We start from the raw sequence: 16,200 nt of genomic DNA on the forward strand, positions 1-16,200 counted from the left end.
TTTGCGAGGATGCAAAGATAGAAAACCTTACTACTCCAGATGAGAAATGTATGTTTCCTATCTCTCCTTCTGTGTTTAAAAAAGAAAAGGGTCATGAGATGGTCATTAATATAACTCTGTTATTAAAACTCCACTGAGATAAATCACTGGAAGAAGGATGGAAAAGAAACTACAAGGAATGATAGACAGGGTGCTGCCAAGCAGCTGATCTATTTTCATAAAACACTTCAGACATAAATGGCATTTATATGATGTGGAGGAGCCTTCCCTCCCCTTCCCTAATGCAGGAAGGGCAGGGAAATGCAAAGACAGTGGTAACTGTCAGGTGTCTAGATATGGGGCCACTGCCCTCTAGTGTGTACTTTAAAATCTGTCAAATACTTTGATCCTAGGAAATCAGAGATCTTTACCTCAATGGCAGTAGAAAAACAGAATAAAATGTGAACTCTTGTTGAACTACCCTGCAGAATCATTTTAAAATAACGTAAGTTATTAATAGTGAGACTTGATGGCTTTCAACCACCTTCTCACACTCTTATCAGGCCCTAAAAATGGATTTATTGTTTTCAATCCAATAGATGGCCTAAAGGACAGAAGAGATATTAAAAATTGACAAATGGTGTGGCACAGACCCTGGCATCCAGAACAGATGCTTGCACGATGCCAGCTGGCAGTGGTGCTGGGCCCCCCAGGGCTGGCACTCACCCCTTAGAGGCTGAATCACTGGGAGGCAGGGGCCTCCTAAGAGGAGGCCAGGTAGCCAGGAGAGGCGTGGTCTGTCACAAAAGGATGTCAAGGTCTGAACAAGTGGCTGTCTGGACCAGAGTATTCTGGCTGAACAGTAGCTCACAAAACAGATTAGAGGACATAAAAGCACAGTACCACCTAGCAGGGCAGAAGAGTGACCCGGAGTCCAACAGAAAGATGCTAAGGAGAGGTGCAGGGGTCCCTTGTCTCCATAGCAGCTGTTTCTTCTCCTGCCAATGACAGGACACATGGCCTCAGCACAGGGCAGGGGCGTGGTGGTGTCAGTGCGGGGCTGTCAGTTTCCCATCTCCTCCTGTCTGTGTAACAGTAAGTAGAGAGTTTGATCTGGGTCTCCACATCTCTTGAAGTGAGAGATTAGACTGGGGTTCTTTTCTAAGAGCCCTTTTATCTTTAGGTAAGAATTATTATCCTTTTTCATGATCCAGTTTTTTAAAAGAATCCTACACCCAAGCTTATTTACTATAGTTTCTAATGATATTTTTCAGACAGCTCCTAGCTCATAAAGCCACTCAGTAAATGTCTCAAAATCTTCTTGAAAGATCTGATTTCTTCACAATGCTTACATTTCTGTTTCTAATTTGTACCCCAAATTAATCTACTTGTAAGTAACTCTCAAAGATTTGTTTCTGATAATGGCTGAGGGCAACAGCCATAACACTACACTTTACTGAGCATCTATTAATATCCACCTGAGGCTCTACATTAAACACTTTATATGTGTCACCCATTTAATTCCCATGACAACCATATGAGGAAGGGGTTGTTATTACTATTTTCCTTAATGCAGAGGCTAAAACAGGTTAAATGACTTGTCCAAAGTCATATTGAAGAGCCCAATGTCTGTCATTAAAGTTTACATCCTCAGATTCCTCTAACTGAGAACAGAGAACCTCTCCAGGAAAAAAAAAAATTCAGAACATAAACCACTGATCCTGCATTTGCAGATTTTATACTATAAATAGCAATAATATTAACAGCAACAGCCTTAAAAAGCATCTTCATTTTCATAAATACCTTTGTCAAATTTAAAGGTCTTTCCCAAAAGAATACTATCATTTCAATACAATATCAGAACCTAATCTCAAATTTATGATTGCACAGTATTTTATAGATTTGTGTATTTTTGAAGACTTTTTAACAACTCAATCTTTGTGAAGAATTAGAATACACCATAAAAAACCATCTCCATATAATTGTGGAAACCCCCCCAAAGGCAAATAAATATCCAAAGAAATCTTCCTTTCTGGTCCCTCTTTTTGAAGAGCACTGGGGGCAAGTTCCATATGCTTTCATGCCATGTACTTAACAAAGTGAAAGTGTTAGTTGCTCAGTCGTGGCTGACTCTTTGTGACCCCATGGACTGTAGCCTGCCAGGCTCCTCTGTCCATGGAATTCTCCAGGCAAGAACACTGGAGAATTGGAGGGCACAGTCATTTCCTACTCAAGTGGATCTTCCCAACCCAAGGATCAAACCCAGGTCTCCTGCACTGTATGCAGATTCGTTACCGTCTAAGCCACCAGGGAAGCTAAAATGATAGACCTTCCCTGGTGGCTCAGTGGTAAAGAATCCACATGGAAAATGCAGGAAATGGCTACTCACTCCAGTAAATCCCATGGACAGAGGAGTCTGGGGACCTAAAGTCCATAGGGTCACAAGAACTGGACATGACTTAGTGACTAAACCACCACCACCACAAATTGACACTTGCCATCTACCTCTACAAGAATCAAACTAGGAGCTTCTGCAGCTACTGACCTTCAACATCCCCTTAAAGGAGTTCAGGGTGGAGATCAGGAATGAGGCACTTTGGGCTCTGGGAAAAACTGGCAGAACAGGTTTTCAGATAGATATTTTCAGTAGATGATTTTATGAGCCCAATTCTTGCCTCTCCTCATATCTAGAAAAGCACTAAAAATCCCTCAGAGTGATGTATGCGCCTCATGACTGGCAGTAACCTTCACTAGACTACCAGAAACCTTCTGCAAAAAACATGTGCTTGATTGCATGTACCTTCACCAAAATCACATATATACTGACTCCCCACTACCTCTTTGGGGCAGTTTCTCAGCGCTATCTGAAATGCTGTCTCCCAGACTATAGTCCTCATTTTGCCCCTAAAGGTGGCACTAGTGGTAAAGAACCCTCCTGCCAATACAGGAGACATAAAGAGACACTGGTTCGATCCCTGGGTTGGGAAGATCCCCTGGAGGAGGGCATGGAAACCCACTCCAGTATTCTTGCCTGGAGAATCCCCTGGACAAAAGAGCCTGAAGGACTACAGTCCATGGGGTAGTGAAGAGTTGGACATGACTGAAGTGACTTAACACACACACACAACTTAATTAATTCTTAAAGAATTAATTCTTCATTAATTAAGAATTAATTCTCTCACATTGTGCATTTTTTTCAGTTGACAGTAGCTTTGTATATACACCCAGACTCTCCTCTGTGCTGACGGATTGAACCAACACGACTTGTTTATAAAACCTGACAGAAACTGCCCCTGTAACAGTGCTACATTGGTTAATGCCCATCTACACAACTTTCACTAGCAGTAAACAAAAAACGAGGGAGTGTTGAACTATAATTTTCAAAAAAGGAAAAATATGACTTTCGTATAAGTATAGGATGAACATTTTTCTTAACATGTATTTAATTCATTGAGGAACCCAGAATAATAAATCTGATTCATGGAAAGAGAATGCTAGAATAAGATGTTAGTTACAAAACTGGTTAATGTCTTACAAATGTAAATAAAATGTAACATTTGAGGATATCTTTTCTGCTGAATAAAAATAATTTGCATCTCTACCAGATAAAAAACACTGATAATTCATAATTCATCAACCTTCTGCAAATTAACATCACATTTAAATAGTCTGGATCCTAATTAACAGTTTAGGGGCGGAAATATAATTTTCCCTCTGCCTTCTGAATTCTTAGCTGAGGCACTATAAGACAAATTAATGAGAGAAAAATAAACAAGCTTATTAACATATACAAAAAACAAGTTTATTAACTCATATGTACTTGAGACATATCCAGGGAAAAATGAATATCTTCCAAGGTGGCTTAGAATTCAAGATTAAATGCTATCTCAATAGGGAAAGGGTCGGGGAATGTAGGACTCTGAGAGGAGAGTAAACAGTTTTCAGGAAAGATGAAAGGGCCCTTAGAAGAATAGGGGAAGGTATGATTGCTTGTAACAAAGTCTGTGAGGGTGTGGTGCCAACTTCTATTCTCCTCTCCACTGATAGGAGTCAATCTTCTCTGGTTGATGATAGTGATAGGAAGAGGATCTCTGATAACTGAGTTCTTTTTGGAGGATCAGTTTTTAGGCAGATAAGGGAAGTTCATGAAATCCTTATTGCCAAATTCAGACTTAAATTGAAGAAAGTAGGGAAAACCACTGGACCATTCAAGTATGACCTAAATCAAATCCCTTATGATTATGCAGTGGAAGTGAGAAATAGATTTAAGGGGCTAGATCTGATAGACAGAGTGCCTGATGAAGTATGGATGGAGGTTCATGACACTGTACAGGAGGCAGGGATCAAGACCATCCCTAAGAAAAAGAAATGCAAAAAAGCAAACTGGCTGTCTGAGGAGGCCTTACAAATAGCTGAGAAAAGAAGAGAAGTGAAAAGCAAAGAAGAAAAGGAAAGATATACCCACTTGAATGCAGAGTCCCAAAGAACAGCAAAGAGAGATAAGAAAGCCTTCCTCAGTGATCAGTGCAAAGAAATAGAGGAAAACAACAGAATGGGAAAGACTAGAGATCTCTTCAAGAAAATCAGAGATACCAAGGACACTTCATGCAAAGATGGGCTCAATAAAGGACAGAAATGGTATGGACCTAACAGAAGCAGAAGATATTAAGAAGAGGTAGCAAGAATACACAAAAGAGCTATACAAAAAAGATCTTCATGACCCAGATAATCACGACGGTGTCATTACTCACCTAGAGCCAGACATCCTGGAGTGTGAAGTCAAGTGGGCCTTAGGAAGCATCACTACGAACAAAGCTAGTGGAGGTGATGGAATACCAGTTGAAGTATTTCAAATCCTAAAAGATGATGCTGTGAAAGTGCTGCACTCAATATGCCAGAAAATTTGGAAAACTCAGCAGTGGCCACAGGACTGGAAAAGGTCAGTTTTCATTCCAATCCCAAAGAAAGGCAATGCCAAAGAATGCTCAAACTACTGCACAATTGCACTCATCTCACATGCTAGTAAAGTAATGCTCAAAATTCTCCAAGCCAGGCTTCAACAGTACGTGAACTGTGAACTTCCAGATGTGCAAGCGGGTTTTAGAAAAGGCAGAGGATCCAGAGATCAAATTGCCAACATCCGTTCGGTCATTGATAAAGCAAGAGAGTTCCAGAAAAACATCTATATCTGTTTTATTGACTATGCCAAAGCCTTTGACTGTGTGGATCACCACAAACTGAATAATTCTTAAAGAGATGGGAATACTAGACTACCTGATCTGCCTCTTGAGAAATCTGTATGCAGGTCAGGAAGCAACAGTTAGAACTGGACATGGAACAACAGACTGGTTCCAAATAGGAAAAGGAGTATATCAAGGCTGTATATTGTCACCCTGCACATTTAACTTATAAGCAGAGTACATCATGAGAAATGCTGGACTGGATGAAGCACAAGCTGGAATCAAGATTGCCGGGAGAAATATCAATAATCTCAGATATGCAGATGACACCACCCTTATGGCAGAAAGTGAAGAAGAACTAAAGAGCCTCTTGATGAAAGTGAAAGAGGAGAGTAAAAAAGTTGGCTTAAAGCTCAACATTCAGAAAACGAAGATCATAGCATCTGGCCCAGCACTTCATGGCAAATAGATGGGGAAACAGTGTCAGACTTTATTTTTGGGGGATTCCAAAATCACTGCAGATGGTGACTGCAGCCATGAAATTAAAAGACGCTTACTCCTTGGAAGAAAAGTTTGACCAACCTAGATAGCATATTGAAAAGCAGAGACATTATTTGCCAACAAAGGTCCATCTAGTCAAGGCTATGGTTTTCGCAGTAGTCATGTATGGATGTGAGAGTGGACTATAAAGAAAGCTGAGTGCTGAAGAATTGATGCTTTTGAACGGTGGTATTGGAGGAGACTATTGAGAGTCTCTTGGACTGCAAGGAGATCCAACCAGTCCATTCTAAAGGAAATCAGTCCTGAATATACATTGGAAGGACTGATGATGAAGCTGAAACTCCAATATTTTGGCCACCTCATGCGAAGAGCTGACTCATTCGAAAAGACCCTGGTGCTAGGAAAGATTGAGGGCAGGAGGAGACGGGGACAACAGAGGATGAGATATTTGGATGGCATCACCAACTCAATGGACATGGTTTTGGGTGGACTCTGGGAGTTGGTGATGGACAGGGAGGCCTGGCATGCTGCAGTTCATGGGGTCGCAAAGAGTTGGACATGACTGAATGACTGAACTGAACTGAACTGAAGCGGAGTTCAGAAAAAGTCTCTTCCTTGAATTTGCTGTTTTTCAAGTGCCTGCAGCTCCAAATAGTTAAAATACCCAAAGGGCATTTTTTAGGGTGGCATGACCTGAACTTCTACAGTCATGTTTGAGGTGGTATATTCTGATGCCTTTCACTCATAAACAGGAAGCCAAACAGGGCTACATCTTCTATAGCATCACCTGATTTGCAGGGAGATCTAATATGACTTTGTAGGCATAACCAGTAATGCTTCATTTACAAATTTTTGATAACTTTTTAAGAATTTTCAGACTCCTTGATGAATGATTTTGAAATCCAGCTTCAGTGAGTTGGAAATGACAATTCAAGATTCTGAAAAAAATTTTTTTATCAAGTCCCACATTCCAGATCCTTCCATAGTGACTCTTAAATATCCAATATTTCACTTGCACTGCCCTAAATTTCTGAAAACATGAACATTGATATGCATGCCATAAGATTAAGAATTTTGTTTTTTGATTCTGAACAATGTCCAGAAGAGGGTGCTGGCAGAACAACCAGCCTTGCTCCAACCTCAAAGCCAGGACACATCCTCTTGACCAAAGGTTTCACTGTGGTAATCCCAAACTTGTCAAGTATTGTATTGATCATAGCATGATGTTAGGATCATTAGCATCACACTAAACAATAATACAAAAGGAGACATGGAAAGTTCTTAAAGTAAAAGCATCTTAGGGATACACAAAAAAAATTGTTAAAGGTCTTTTTACATGAGGGAAGACATAGGAGACAAAGAATGACTTTAACTTTTCATCAACTTTCTATATTGATTCAAATACTTTATATCTTGTGCATGACTTCTTTTATAGTATAATCAGTAATAATACTTAATCAGTAGCAATAAATATCTTTCTTTATAAAAATTAATACACCTGATAATGAATACTTAAAAAAAAAAAAACACGCAGCATGGCTGAGAGAATCTGTGGAGGAACTGATATTTTGTTCAGGAATTTATCAGTGTTGTAGGTAGAAAACATTTGCTGTCAAAAATGGGATCACTGCCATTGGTAAGCCAGCAGCTATACGAGCCTGTGTCACATGTAAGATGCGTCGAAAAAGACTATTTGCTATTAGGCGACAGAGAGCAGCATTAAGTCCAACATATGTTGATCCATTTTCAAGCAGATTCCGTTCTACTTCTGGGAGTTGGTTAATTTTTCTGGCTATGATATCAATTAAGTTCTCCTTGATGATAGCACCATCTGGTTCATGATTTTCCATCTTGAGCCTTACGCGCTCCTCCGTGCAGCCGCGGCCTCCGCGGGTCGCCTCCGGCCCGCGAGGGCTCACGCCATGCTCTGCTAGAGTCTCCGGGGCGCGGCCATTTTGGGCGCCACGTGACTGGCCCGAGGCAAAAGTTCTCTTTCTTATATGGTTCTGATGGCCATAAGAGAAGCTCTGTATGAAGACCAGAAGGTAGAAATGAAGAAGTCATACTTTTTATGCTCTGAAAGTTGTTGCGAGTCTGCTGCCTGCTTACTTGGTGCATCAGACTTGTAGCAACTTCAGTTCCTCCAGGCCTCTTCCTTCAGTGTCTCTGAGTCCTGGGCCAGGTGTGTATGAGGTTCCTTGATAATGAGTGTCAGCTCTCCTGTAGGTCACCCACAGCACTGAAGTTGGAATGGTTCAGAGACAGAACTGGGTCCCAGTTTGTCCTCAGGGATCCCAATCTGTGCTCATGCACTCCCACCTGTTCTCTACATCCAGCTTTCCTTTGTATCTGCTCATGTGCCAGGTCTAGAGTTACTCTAGGCTCAACACAGACGAAGAATCAACAGCCTGCACAGACTGTCCTACCGTAGAGCCTTTATTCTTGTTTGAAGTGTACTTGATTTACAATGTTGTGTTAATTTCTGCTGTACAGTAAAGTGATACAGTGTTATACATACATATATATGCATTCTTTTTTATATTCTTTTCCATTATGGTTTATCTCAGGGTATTGAATATAGTGGGGCTTCCCTGGTGGCTCAGATGGTAAACAATCTGCCTGCAATGCAGGAGACCTGGGTTCAATCCCTGAGTTGGGAAGATCCCCTGGAGAAGGAAATGGCAACTCACTCCAGTATTCTTGCCTAGAGAATTCCATGGACAGAGGAGTCTGGCGGACTACAGTCCATAGGGCTGCAAAGAGTCAGATGCTACTGAGCGACTATGACTTTCACTGAATATAGTTCCCTGTGCTATACAGTAGGACCTTGTTTATCCATTCTATACATAGTAGTTTGTATCCGTTAATCCCAAACTCCCACTCCATTCTTCTCTCATCCCCTCTTTCTCTTGGCAACCACAAGGCTGTTCTCCATGTCTGTGAGTCATTTTCTGTAGATCCTTTATTATATATCATGGGTAGTCATTCTGCTTCTCAGATAAAACTCTAATTGCTACAAGTTTCCATGTACAACATCACCTTGTTGGCTTTCCATTTGAACAATGTGTTAAACCTCAAAGTTATATCCACTGTGCTGGCTTTCCATTTTGAACAACGTGTTAAACCTCAAAGTTAAAATATCCACTGTGTTTGGTAGAAGGAGAAGACGACAGGTAATTGCTGCAGAAGAAGGGATGCCTAGAAAGGTAAATGTTGTGTAGGATGCTCCCAGAAGTGTCTCAACGTTAGAAATGCCTGTGTGAGTTTATCACCTCTTATCTCCAAATCCACCTTCCCTGGACATTTTCCCTCTGTCAGTAGGGACACTGGAGCACTCCTGGGGGAAGAAGAGGATGCTCTTTCTGTTGTACTCTTCCCTGCTTCCTCTTGGGGTGGGTGGAGGTCAGTAGGACATCTAGGTAAGCACTCATCTCCAGTAAGTTTCAGGGGCACCAGCTGAGAGACTTCTCAGTGGGTTTTGCCACTACTCTGGTGGGCAGTTTCCCAGAGGATTCCTCTGTGGGCACTTTCTTGGTGATGCCCCAGTGGGTGGCAACCCACAGTTGGGTTGACTGTCTGGAGGGCTAGCTTCCTGCTGCATCTCAGGGAATTTCTCTGCCATGCAGCAGGTACTAGCTGCTCCATTTCAATGAAGTGTGAACCTCAGCACTGGGTAAAGGAAGGGCCCTCTTCCAAATATGTTCCTTCCTTGGGTATTCTGACTCAGTTTTAGAGGGAGTGACTTCTCTTCACATGTGCTATTCCTGGATTTATTAGATTTTCTTGATTCCTCAGTAGGTAATCACCTGCTTCTAGTTAATAATTTTTTACATTAAACTTTCCCTGTGTGAAATATGATGTGTTTCCTATCTCCTAACTGGGCACTGATAAAATATCTTTTAATTTTTTTTTTGGCCATGCCATGTGGCTTGTGGACTCTTAGTTCCCTGACCAGGGATTGAACCTGTGCCCTCTGCAATGGAAGCATGAAGTCCTAACCATTGGATCACTAGGGAATTCCCAACATATCTTTTGGTCTTCATCATTGTCATGCTCAGTTGTTCAGTGGTGTCTGACTCTTGTGACCCCATGGACTACCAGGCTCCTCTGTCTATGGAATTTTCCAGGCAAGAATGGAGTGGGTTGCCATTTCCTTCTCCAGGGGATCTTCACAACCCAGGGATCAAACCCGTGTCTCTTGCATCTCCTGTACTGGCAGGAGGGTTCTTTACCACTAGCACCACCTGTGAAGCCCTTTTGCTCTTAGTAGCTACTTAAAAAAACACCCAAACCCCAGAATTTTATTAGTTCAAGATTTGTTTTAGAAAGAACATAAATTACTCTTATGCAGTTATATAAGTGAAGGGATTGCCCAAGTGTGCAATTTAGAGAGGCAATTTGCTTTCTTTGGCCACTTTTAAGAGGTATTTCTTGAACTGGGCTCCCTGGACCCCTGTAAGCAGACCTTAAGTCAACTATTTCTATGAAACAAACCACCCTAAACATAATGGTTAAAATAATAATCTTTTGGGGGTTCTAGGGGGTAAAAAAAACACAATAATCTTTTACAACTTCTCACATATTTGACAGGAAGACACCAAAGTCACATGACAAATGGTGAATATACAGGAAAGGACGAAGAACCGGGAGTCACAAAGAGCTGGACACGACTGAGAAAGGTCACTTTCACCACAAGGTCCAAGGCCATTATTAAAGACCTGTGAGTTTAAAATGTATTTTTAAATTTTGTATTTTCCACTAACAGTGGAATATCAGAAAGGGAATGTAAACAAACCATCCCTTTTAAAATCACATAAAAAATACTTAGGAATAAACCTGACTAAGGAGATGAAAGATTTATATGCTGAGAACTATAAAACATTAATAAAGGAAATTTAAGATTATTCAAAGAAATTGAAGGATATCCCATGTTCTTGGACTGGAAGAATAAATATTGTTAAAATGGCCACACTACCCAAAGCAATCTACAGATTTAATGCAATCCCTACCAAATTACCCATATTTTTCACAGAACTAGAACAAATAATCCTAAAATTTACATGGAACCATACAAGACCCAGAATTGCAAAAGCAGTCCTCAGGGAAAAGAACAAGGCTAGAAGCATAACCCCCTGAGACATCAGGCAATACTACAAAGCTACAGTAATCAAAACATTGTGGCACTGGCATAAAAAGAGAGATATTGGCCAATGGAACGGAACAGGGAGCCCAGAGATAAACCCACACATCTATGAACAATTAATCTTCAACAAACGAGGCAAGAATATCCTATGGAGAAAAGACAGTCTCTTCAGCAAGTAGTATTGGGAAAGTTGGACAGCTGCATGTAAATCAATGACGTTAGAACATTCGCTCACACCAGAAACAAAAATAAACTTAAAATGCCTTAAAGATTTAAACATAAGACCTGACACCATAAAACTCCTAGAAGAGATCACAGGCAAAACATTCTCTGACATAAATTGTATCAATGTTTTCTTAGGTCAGTCTCCCAAGGCAACAGAAATAAAAATAAAAACAAACAGAACCAAAGCAAACTTACCAGGTTTTGAATAGCATGGGAAACCACAAAATGAAAACGAAAGACAACCTATGGACTGGGAGAAAGTATTTGCAAATAATGTGACTTAATTAATTAATTAAGCAAGGCTTTAATTTCCAAAATATACAAACAGTTCATACAACTCAATAATAAAAAAGTAAAAAACCCAATTAAAAAAATGAGCAGAAGACCTAAACATTTCTCCAAAGAAGACATACAGAGATGATCAAAAGGCATATCAAAAGATGCTCCAAGCTGTTCATTATCAGAGAAACGCAAATCAAAACTACAATGAAGTACCACTTTATATTAGTCAGCATGGTCAACATTAAACAGTCTACAAATAACAAATTCTGGAGAGGGTGTGGAGAAAAGGGAATCCTCCTACATTGTTGGTGGAAATGGAAGTTTGTACAGCCACTATGGAAAACAGTATGGGGGTTCCTTAAAAAACTAAAAATACCATAAAAAGAAATGCATTTGAGTAAGTGCTAATGAGGTGGATAAACCTAGAGCCTATTATGCAGAGTGCAGTAAGTCAGAAAGAGAAAAACAAACATTGTATATTAACAAATATATGGAATCTAGAAAGATGGTACTGATGAACTTATTTGCAGGGCAGCAATGGAGATGCAGACACAGAGAACAGACTTATGGACATGGGAGGGGTAGGAAGGAAAGGGTAGGATGAATGGAGAGAGTAACACGGAAACACATACACTACCATATGTAAAAACGATAGCCAATGGGAATTTGCTGTAAGGCACAGGGAACTCAAACCAGCGTTCTGTGACAACCTAGAGGGGTTGGATGGCGTGGGAGGTGGGAGGGAGGCTTAAGAGGGAGGGGACATATGAGTACCTATGGCTGATCCATGCTGATGTATGGCAGAAACCAGCACAATATTATAATTATCCTTCAATTAAAATAAAAAGAAACTAAACATAGAGGTGCCGTGTGATCCAGTAATGTCACTCTTATGCATATATGCAGAAAAGATGAAAACTTACTTCTAAAAGATTCATGCACCTCAGTGTTCATGTACTATTTACAATAGCCAAGACATGGAAGCAACCTAAATGTCCACTGGCAGATGAATGAATAAAGATGCAGTATACGTACACAATGGAATATTACTCAGCCATAAAAAAAGAATAAATTAATGCCACTTGCAGCCATATGGATACAACTAGAGATTATGATATTAAGTGAAGTAAGTCAGAAAGGGGAGGACAAATATCATATGATATCACTTATATATGGAATCTAAAATACAACAAAAATGAACATATTTGTGAAGCAGATATAGATTCACAGACATAGAGAACAGACTTATAGTTACCAAGGGGAAGTGGGGTGGGGAAGGGATGGAGTGGAAGTTTGGGGTAGCAGATACAGCATATACAGGACAGATAAATAAGAAGGCCCTACTGTATATTCAATATCCTGTGATAAACTAAAATAGGAAAGAGTATTAAAAAGAATATTTATTTATGTATGTATAACTGAATCACTTTGCTACACAGCAGAAACTAACACAACATTGTAAATAAACTACACTTCAATAAAACATATTTTTTAAGTTTGTGTGTTTTCTTTTTTCTGGCTGCACCAAGCATCTTGTGTGATCTTAGTTCCCTGACAAGGGATTGAACCCTTGCCCCTTGCAGTGGAAGCATGGCGTCCTAAGGACCACCAGGGAATTCTTAAAAACTGTGCTTCAACAAAAGAAACTATAAGCAAGGTGAAAAGACAGCCTTCAGAATGGGAGAAAATAATAGCAAATGAGGCAACTGACAAACAACTAATCTCAAAAATATACAAGCAACTCCTGCAGCTCAATTCCAGAAAAATAAACGACCCAATCAAAAAATGGGCCAAAGAACTAAATAGACATTTCTCCAAAGAAGACATACAGATGGCTAACAAACACATGAAAAGATGCTCAACATCACTCATTATCAGAGAAATGCAAATCAAAACCACAATGAGGTACCATTTCATGCCAGTCAGAATGGCTGTGATCCAAAAGTCTACAAGCAATAAATGCTGGAGAGGATGTGGAGAAAAGGGAACCCTCTTACACTGTTGGTGGGAATGCAAACTAGTACAGCCACTATGGAGAACAGTGTGGAGATTCCTTAAAAAACTGGAAACAGAACTGCCATACAACCCAGCAATCCCACTGCTGGGCATACACACCGAGGAAACCAGAACTGAAAGAGACACATGTACCCCAATGTTCATTGCCGCACTGTTTACAATAGCCAGGACATGGAAGCAACCTAGATGCCCATCAGCAGACGAATGGATAAGAAAGCTGTGGTACACATACACAATGGAGTATTACTCAGCCATTAAAAAGAATACATTGGAATCGGTTCTGATCAGGTGGATGAAACTGGAGCTGATTATACAGAATGAAGTAAGCCAGAAAGAAAAACACCAATACAGTATACTAATGCATATATACGGAATTTAGAAAGATGGTAATGATAACCCTGTATGCAAGATAGCAAAAGAGACACAGATGTATAGAACAGTCTTTTGGACTCTGTGGGAGAGGGAGAGGGTGGGATGATTTGGGAGAATGGCATTGAAACATGTATAATATCATATAAGAAACGAATCACCAGTCCAGGTTCGATGCAGGATACAGGATGCTTGGGGCTGGTGCACTGGGATGACCCAGAAGGATGGTACGGGGAGGGAAGTGGGAGGGGGTTCAGGATGGGGAACATGTGTACACCCGTGGCATATTCATGTTGATGTATGGCAAAACCAATACAATATTGTAAAGTAATTAGCCTCCAATTAAAAAAAAAAACACTGAAGCTGCCATATTGTGAGGAAACTCAGGACACCTGGATGTGAAGGAATACAGACAAGCCACCCTCCCTCTGCCCTGCCTAATTCCCGATCCACAGAGTACATGAGCATAATAAAATAGTCGTTTTAAGACCCCTAAAAAATTATTAAAAAAATAAATAAAAAAAAATAAAACTGTGCTTGTTCAAATCAGTGAGAAAATAAAGAACATAATCACTGTTACTTAGTTCAAGTGCCTACATTTTCATTTTGGTCTGATTCTCACCAAGGATCACCTTAAGTAGCATGTACAATTTTATTTGTTCATTTGTGGAATAACAACTTTTTTAAAAAGAAACTTATTCAATGTATTCCAGTGAATACCACTGAATACATCACCATCAGTGATTCTGTGTTCATTATAAGCTTTTATAGACATATAACATCAGTAAAAGAAATTTTCACATATTGAGGTATGGAGAACCCATCCTGGCTTATACTTGAGTAAACCTGAATCTTACAGCAACTAAAATAGACTGTGTTCTATCAAACATACATTGTACATCTGCTTTAATTAATAAGGGAAAGGGCACACTGATCAGAAGTAAAGAATTTTTGTCTTGGGACACCAATGCCAGGGCTCCCCCAGGTGCCAAGGCCATGCTGGCTGTTGTGTACATCTGATCTCTTTTTTTGAAACCTCGAAGAAATGAATCCACAACTTGCTTAATGTTCTTTGTTCTGACAAGATATAAAACAGCTGAAAAGTGTGATTCTCTGGACCAGTTCTTCAGAAGCTATCTGAGAGGCTGTTTTCCAGGCTATCGTCCTCAGCTGATTCAAATAAAACTCTTTTCTATTGCTATTATAGATTGATTGTTGGTTATTTGTGTCAACAACATATATACAAAAAAGTGTGCGACTGTAAATGTGTAGGTCATGACTTTTTTTTTAACCACACTGTGTGCCTTGTGGGCTTTTAGTTCTCCAAGCAGGTCACTAAATTCAGGCCCTCAGTAGTGAAAGTGTGGAGTCCTAATCACTAGACCACAAGGGACTTCCAAGGTCATGACTTTTAATAAAACGAACACTCCTACGTGAGCTGGTGCTCAACATTTAAGGGAGTGTATCTCAAACTAGCCTCTGGAGGGGCCCTTGCAGGCAGAGCTCCAGCAATTCCAAAGCTTCACCAATAATTCACAAAGAGAACCTGGCTGATGGGAACCTGGGAGCTGAGCTGGCCTCTGACAGGACTGTAAAGAGAACAGAACAGAATGCAAGCAGTTACTGCAAAGGTTAAGATCAAGGCACTGGGACTTCCCTGATGGCCTAGTGGTTAAGACTCTGCGCTTCTACAGCAGGGTTGTGGGTTCGATCCCTGGAAGGCACATGCCAGGGGAGGTTTTGTGGGGAGGTGGGTGGGGAAAGAATCACAGAGATGAGCAGAGGTAGGAAACCACCAATTTTTGCAGTTCTCACTAGGAGGTTTGCTGCAGAAAACTGGTGGGCCTCGAGCCCTGAACTCTTCAGGGCAGGGGCCACTAAATTTTGATCCATGTGTAACACTGATTTTTGCTATAACCCACACTTCTATGTCACTGTCTTGAAAAAGGCTGATCTGACATAGCAAAGAGTAAAGTTCAATTTGCTGCAAATTATTTGTAAAAGCATAGCCGAAATCCAAGCCCATGACAGAGAAAGATGACATATTTCTTGCTGCTTGGCTAGTCTCCTGGGCACACAGGAAGGCAAATTAGGATAGTCAATACAGTAAAGTGAAAGTAAAGGGGAGTCGCTCAGTCATGTCTGACTCTTTGCGACCCCATGGACTGTAGCCCACCATGCTCCTCTGTCCATGGGATTTTCCAGGCAAGAGTACTAGAGTGCATTGCCATTTCCTTCTCCAGGGGACCCTCCTGACCCAGGGATCGAACCCGGGTCTCCCGCATTGTAGGCAGACACTTTACCATCCAAGCCACCAGGGAAGTCCCAGGATTGCTGGGGACCAGCCCCAGCTGATCCAGGGTATTCGAAGGAGAGACGGCCTAGGCGACTATTTATATGCTAATTAGAGATATAGGGAACAATAGAATGAGGATAGCTCAGTAGGAAAATTCAGTGGAGAAAAGAAGCTGAGTAGCTTGGTTTACGCGGGAGACCAATAAAACT

At 40.7% G+C, this 16,200-nt stretch overlaps 1 protein-coding gene across 1 annotated transcript in view; it reads right to left on the reverse strand.

Moving 5' to 3' along the window:
• The window catches only part of MCC (MCC regulator of Wnt signaling pathway), a 424,575-nt gene that overhangs the window by 361,884 nt on the left and 46,491 nt on the right, over window positions 1-16,200 (reverse strand). The window lies entirely within an intron of this gene.

Source organism: Bos grunniens, chromosome 10, assembly GCF_055505025.1.
Source record: "Bos grunniens cultivar Pamir isolate PY7600 chromosome 10, Bosgru_T2T1.0, whole genome shotgun sequence".
In the NCBI taxonomy this organism is placed as follows: domain Eukaryota; kingdom Metazoa; phylum Chordata; class Mammalia; order Artiodactyla; family Bovidae; genus Bos; species Bos grunniens.